Source organism: Danio rerio, chromosome 16 (assembly GCF_049306965.1).
Source record: "Danio rerio strain Tuebingen ecotype United States chromosome 16, GRCz12tu, whole genome shotgun sequence".
Taxonomy (NCBI): Eukaryota; Metazoa; Chordata; class Actinopteri; order Cypriniformes; family Danionidae; genus Danio; species Danio rerio.
In genome coordinates, this window is record NC_133191.1 from 10,395,001 (window position 1) to 10,402,500 (window position 7,500).

Here is a 7,500-nt window from a genome sequence, read left to right on the forward strand (position 1 = left end):
CAGCCTGGTCAACCAGCTAAAACCAGCCAACCGGCCTAGGCTGGTTTGAGCTGTTCTTTTAGAAAAATCTGAGCAGAAAAGAAAGCCTTGATTGTTTATTGATGACAGTACTCATTACTACATGTATAACTTTCTGAGATGGTCATGAATCAGTAGTTTACTGACTGCATACCTGTCTCTTATTTATTGTGAGGATAACTTATCAATTTTACCTAAACACTGCATTATTAAAAATGCATAAAAGCTTTAGCCTGATGTTGACAAACATGCAGGTATGCTTATATTCAAAAAAATTTTCACGCGTTTGCGATTTCAGAAGGCGTTTCTTTGAAATAGTCCCTCCACTGCCGTCCAAAGTTAATACGCTAACCGGTTAGCATTTTGGCAGATCATCTACTGCACCTTTAAGTAAACGGGAAAAAAGAAACAGTTGGCAATAATTAAGCAAATAATCCTAGCACTGGTGAAAACAGATAAAAAATGATGATGCGTGGTGATCTGTAACAGAGAAAAAAAAGAGTGCAGTGTGGTGATATCCTGCATCCAAAAGGCCAATCTAAAAAAAAACAACAGCAAATTCTGCTTTGTTCTGTCGAGCTTACCTTAATTTTCTCCCAGCATTTCTACATTAGTCTGTAATTTAGTATACTGCAGTGTACAAATATAAGCCATTTCTTCATCTAACTGCTGCTTATTCCTCCTCTCCCTATTCACACCAGTGTCTGAGTATAATAAATTATTTAAACAGGGTATGGATCTACAAGCACTCAATTCACTGCAGTCACTCAGCCATATTGCCCTAGGGAAAGAAGTGTGGTTAGGCATTTTATGAAAGAGCAAGCAAGCGTAGAGATAATGCACTGGCCCAATAAAGGTCAGTAGCCCCCCTCTGGGTCTCCTGTGATATTTTCATTATTGAAGAGAAGAGGCTGTGCAAACCTGCACTAACAGCATCAAGACTAAGGTATAAAAAAATAGAGAAATGATCAAACAAGAGAACCGACTCTAATTTCTAGTGCATTATTTATCTAGTTATCTATTTATTATTGAGTGTAGTTTCACATTTAATGCATTCCTGTGATTCAAAGCTGAATTTATTATCATTACTACAGGTTGCAATGTCAAATAATCTTTCAGAAGTGATGATTTGCTGTTCTATTATGATCATTTATTATTGGCACACAATCACAAATGGTGATTCTTACAATTATCAGTGCTGAATTTTTTTATATTGCTTCATAGGATCTTGGAAATGGCGAAATATTAAATGTGTTGGAAATTTTGACCATTATTTTTCCTATATTTTGTCACATTTCTAAATACAAAATTATTTTGACTATATATATATATTTATGTAGAATATTTGTATATTTAAATTTACTTTTGTATTATCATGCACATGTAAGTTTTGTATACACTATGTAAACGCTAAGTTTTTTGGACTTTTACATATTTTGTGCCTCTTTTTTCCAAAGTTTCAGTGCTTATAGAGTTATAAGAAGACTAGATTATTTGTCGTTTAACTGTTAATTGAACATTCAATTACTGTAATGTAAGAAGTGGTACTAAATTAAATAATTTGCTTTAAATAAAATTTCATTCAGACTTTTTTTTGGACAAAGTTCACAACACCAATCTGTAACCTTTCTTCTCAATCTGGCACATGTGTAGTTTTGTCCAAACTAAGAAATCGCAGAACAGGACACTGCATACGAACATGTGTAGCTGAACTTGATGGTAGTATTTATGACTCTTATTGAGGTGTTGTGCCTTGTCCAAGCAGAAATGTGAATCTTCGCTGCTCCCTGTTAGACCACTCCGGTATTTGTATGGGCGCTTAACCTCTACAGTTGCTTTCCCACAGCAGGTACAGTTCGCCATTCCATCTAGCGATGCCCCAATGTGTGGACTGTCAGGCTGCACAACAAGACCACAGAGCTCCACAGCAAAGTTCTGGGGCCTCATGTATTAACGCTGCGTACGCACAAAAACTTTGCGTACGCCAGGTTTCACGCTCAGAATCGCTCACTTTTGGATTTACTAACAATGAACTGAACGTGGGAATGTGCGCAGCTTCACGGCAGCTTTCTGGCTGGCGTACGCACATTTTTTGTGCGTGTCTGTTTTATTTCCATTGGCGACTCCTAGAGGCAGTTGTGTTAAATTCCTCTCTACAAAGTGTCTGAGCCTTGCAATGGCAGCTGTATGAGACGGGTTCATCTAGCAGGTATATAAAGTTTCCATACTATACAGACCAGCTAAACATTAAAGCGCAATTTGCAGCAGTCGCCTGTTTTCCCAATGTAATCTGAGCGATCTACTGCACGCACATTGCTATAAAGACACCTGAAGATGAATTTGCATGCGTGAATCAGAAACATTTCCATTCAATAAATGTGCAAATAAAATATGAAGCACAGACTTATTGATGATTCCTACTTGTCTTTCTCGTGATAAATAGTGGGCAAAATCTGATATGTAGCGGGGAAAAAAAGAAGAAAGAGTTCATCAGATGCTGGATTCGAGCCGAGTTCATGCTCGAACGTGTCAAAACATGATCACATGCGTCTTACGAGGTGCGCCACTGAGACTGTTTAGGGTGTTGCAACCTTTTACACATATAAACCACACTATTTCTTTTTTTTTAATGCACTCAGTGCGATGTTCAGACCCAACTGTGTTAACCGCATCAGCTAAACTCTCCCACTCTATTTTTTTTCTTTTGTTGTTAATTCCGGAGAACAAACTTGCAAATAACACCGCTTTTCTCCGGTCTACCTCCGAAAGCAGCACCTCCAATTCACATTCTGTTCAAAGTTTCTCTTTTTGCTTGATTTTGCCTTTGCTTTTTCGTTGGGTTTTTTCATTAGCATAGTCATTAGCATATTCATACGGGGGAGGAGGCAAGGAGGGGTTTTGTGCTCATGCATGTTGCGCTCAGTTTCACGTTCATTCGGATGTACAAAAGAATATGCGTGAGATTCGGCGTACGCAGTGTTTCATACATCTGAATTTTTTTCTGCGTACGCACATTTACAGCTTTGTGCGTACGCATTGTTTTAGTATGATTTCCACGCAAGTCTTCGTACATGAGGCCCCTGATGTTTTGATTTCATGATTGCGGTGTACTGTTTTCTCGTTGTGTCCATCATATCATTCCCCCAAAGTACTGCTGGGACATGTGTCAGGTCTTTTTTGTTGTTGTGCATTATCTGTTTGACCAGACTTGTTTTTGCACTCTCAGATACTACAGTGCATACACAATGTGAGATTGTGCTTGTGATCCTTCCAGTTCTGTGTTTAAGTATCTTGTCATAACTTAAAGGTTTACACACTGTTCATTAGTTAACTCCTTTCCCAGTCTTTCAAATGTTTATAAATTTTTCTATTGTAATTCATTTTTGGCAGAGGCATCTCAGATTGGCATCATACAGAACTACCAGTGGCTCTGGCAAGTCTATGGTCTCTGTCTCACATTCAAATGCAGAATCTGTGTCGCTATAATCCATGCTAGAGTGCACAGCTGCTTCAGGTGCTAATACCTTCAATCCTGCGATGTCTTCATCTCTGAGTTTCGAATACACAAAATAGTTAACATTTTAATACAAATTGTCAACCTGATTTCACGTTGTTATTGTTATTATTATTACTACATGGCACTAATTACAGTCTGTTTTTACAATAAAGGTTACTTGACCCAAAATTAAAATGGCCTCTTCACATGAGCAGCAAATAAAGCCATCCGATAAGCAAAATCACACCACTTGCATCTACTACATGCTCACGAGTTGACAAAACTTTCTCTCCTTAACAGTTTTATTCACTTTTTCTCTCTCTGTGTAACTGTTTCACACTGCAATCTCATTTGTATGTGCGTAAACTCTTAAAGGGGCCTCGATTAAAAACAAACTAAACTTAATATGAGTGTATTACTGGGGAAATTAATTAAATATCAAGTGAATATTACCCCGGTTACATGTAATATAACACTTCGTTTGATAAACACAAATTTTTTGCAGGCACATGTCTGGTTCTTTGAGCATATTTTGGACAGAGGGGAACTTCAGGGGGAACTTCAATAGAAGGTTCTGACAAATTTTTTGACTGGGCGCTCTGACTGTCTCGCATGAAGAGTAACACCTCACGCTCACTTCCACCACTCTGACTGCCTGACATTACTTGACAAAAGCACAAGTCACATCACCTAAATCATCAAATTGACAATTGCCCAACAGTGCATAAAATCACAATTCAGCATTTTTAAACTATACCCTTTAAACTCTGAGCTATGTGTTGTTACCTGTTAGATTGTCAAAGAACACTGAGTGGGAGTGGGAACACTGAGCATCAGGGAAGTATTGGTGTTTACACCTCTAGCATATGAGCTTTAAGTCATACTAACATTACTCAATTTTACACCACACTTAGTATGAATAATAGGATGAGATTTCAAACAATCGTAACGATACTTGCATTAAAATGACCCAACTTGTCCTCGGCTCTGAAGTCACCCATGAACACCGACCCATAGTAGCAGGGGATGACGTAATACGTGCCAGTCTCATCTTTAGTAGTCCAGAATTGCAAATGAAGGTCCATTTGTTTATTCTTTGTCGTTTTATTCAAACGTTCTTCGAACATGATGACATATGGCTTCTCACTAACACTGCACGAAAGCTACTTCTTGATGATGCCATATTTGAGGACATATGCAGTTTTATTTTCACCACGGGTGAATGACTTTGCAAGCTGTGAATTGGGGAACATAGCAGCAAAGATGTCACGTATCTCCTCGTTGGATTTAAATATATTGCGCCTCGTCACAGTATGGAGAACCCACAGTACCTCTGCCTTTTGGGTATCTGGCTGTGAAATGACATTTGCTATAGCCGACTGTGAGGTGGGGTCTGAACTAGTAACATCCTTAGATTGAGCTGCAAACAATCCAGGGATTAACCTGGGCCCGCTATGATTAGCTGCTGAAACGTATCTCTGGTGCTTTCCTCCTTTCATTTGCGACTTGATGGCTTCAAGCCCCATGGTCCCTAACGAAACGGTTTTTTGCAGAATTTACACATTGCCTTATTGTTATTTTCAGCCTGCACCAACCATCTCCTAAATGCATCCTCTTCCATCCACTTGTTGTTAGATTTATTCTTTCCCATCTTTGCATTTTGAACCTCACCTCAACAACCGCGTAATGGCAGCACAAAGGTACAGACCAACATCAGCGCCTGTAGCTGACCTACCGTAATAAGCCAATAAATCAAGGAGACTGTCATTTCACTCCTGTTTCACACATACTAAATTGATCAACTATTAGATGTTTTACGATGGACCACTGTGCAACTCCATCGTCATTAGGCACACCGGCTAAAAATTAAATACCTACAGCAACTGTACAGTACATTTAAGACCTTAGATTCCGGGATTGTAATTTAAGACATTTTAAGTTATTTTAAGGACCCACAGGAACCCTCTATTAACCATCCATGACGGTTTCCTGTGCAGCCCATGCGAGTTCCCTACGGAAAAAAACAGCTTTCCGTCGGGTGCAAGGTTGTGAAGAGCTTTGCAAGTTAATAAAAGAATTTTATGTTGTACACAATAAAGAACAGGAAGCCAATGCAAGAGAATGAAAATTTGGAGTTTTGTGTTCAGAAGCACGCAAGCAGGTGACTACCCTAGCTGCTGAGTTCTGGATTAACTTTAATCTGTGAAGTTGGTTAAGAGGGATACCACCAGATAGGAAGGTATTGCAATAATCAATCCTTGATGTAACCAGAGCATGTACAAGCTCTTCAGTACTTTGTTAGGATACTGGTGAGGGGCGAAGTCTTGCAATGTTATGTTACACAAGTGAAAAAAGACAGATGGTCAAATATTACTTATATGGGAATTAAACGAAAGCGTACCATCTAGTACAGGGGTGGCCAATCCTGTTCCTGGAGATCTACCTTCCTGCCGATTTCAGTTGTAATCCTTATCAAACACACCTGTCTGTAATTATCAAGTGGATTTCAGGTCCTAATTAATTGGTTCAGGTGGGTTTGATCAGGGTAGGAGCTAAACTGTAGAGGAAGGTAGATCTCCAGGAACAGGATTGAGCACCCCTGATCTAGTATTACCCCAAGACTTTTAGCATGAGTTGTAAAATTTACTGGAGAATTATTGATAGACAGAGTAAAGTATTGAGCTTTGGAAAGAACAGATTTAGAGCCAACCAGAAGGGCTTCAGTTTTACCGGCATTTATCTTTAAAAAGTTACTGGTTATCCACATATTAATATCTCAGATAATAGAATGTGTGTGTGGGGGGGGGGGGGGGGCATTATCATCAGCATAAAAATGAAAAAATTATAGTTAATTATGGTTATTAAATGCAGCGGTGATATCTAAAAGAAAAGTATGGACAAACAGCCAGAATCAGCAGTTAAGATCATTAACAACCTTAGTAAGGGCTGTTTCTGTGCTGTGTTTGGGGCGGAATCCCGACTGAAAGTACTCAAAGATGTTATTAGCAAGCAGATGTGAGTAAAGTCGAGCTGCTACTGTTCTATCCCGTATTTTGGAAACAAAGGGAAGGTTGTCAATTGGCCTAAAATTGTTTAGATCATTGGGATCAGCACCAGTCTTTTAAGTATTGGAGTAATAGAAGCTATTTTAAAAGATGAAGGGACAGTAGCAGTAGATGGTGAAGAACAGACAATAGATGTTATGAAGGATGAGAGTGAATTATTACAGCACTTAACTTGAATAGTCAGTAGGGAATCAACTAAAGAGGTGGAAGTCCTAGATTTCATAATTTCCTTAGTAATAAAATCAACCGTGGGCAGTTTAAAATTAGAAAAAGTGCTTACTGACCAATTAACAGGAATATGGTCATAATGATTATCATAAGAAGATAAAACAGGTGTAAGCAGTCCTGGATGAATTTGATCAATCTTGCCAGAAAGTTGGAGTAAGGAACACACTGAGTTGGGTCAAGTGAAAGAGTCATGTGACCTTAACAGTTTATCCACAGTACAAAACAGGGTCCTAGAGTTCGAGTGTCCAGTGTTAATAAGACTTGAGTATTAAGTTAATTTTGACTCTTTTTCCAGAGTCTTTCCAGGCGACGCCCTAAAGCTTTTTGATGTCGCAGTTCAAGAGTAAACCAGGGAGAGGGGTTGGTATAAGATACCTTGCGAGTTCTCTTAGGGGCCACAGTATCCGATATTTGAGACAGGCTACTATTATAATAATTCATCAAGTCAGAAGTAGAAATGGAGATACATTGATTGACCGAATAGTTTATCACTTCATCAAGGATATTATGATCAATGTTCACGATATTGCAGAAAGAGACAGGGCGTAAAGGTTTTACTCTTCCCAGAGAGAGAGACATTAAAAGGTACAGACTTATGATCTGAGATTATATGATCTGTTATGGAAATATTGTTTGAGGCAACAACAGAAAAGCATACAAGATCAAGATTATGCCCCTTGGAATGTGCAGGAA

General features: G+C 38.7%; 1 long non-coding RNA gene across 1 annotated transcript in view; it reads left to right on the forward strand.

Annotated features, from left to right (window-relative positions):
* LOC103908901 (uncharacterized) overlaps window positions 1-1,283 on the forward strand; it is a 15,163-nt gene extending 13,880 nt beyond the window's left edge. Inside the window, exon 5 of the long non-coding RNA XR_012392005.1 lies at window positions 1-1,283. This exon is cut by the window's left edge and continues 845 nt beyond it. This is a non-coding gene — a long non-coding RNA (uncharacterized lncRNA).
* Window positions 1,284-7,500: the final 6,217 nt, after the last annotated feature.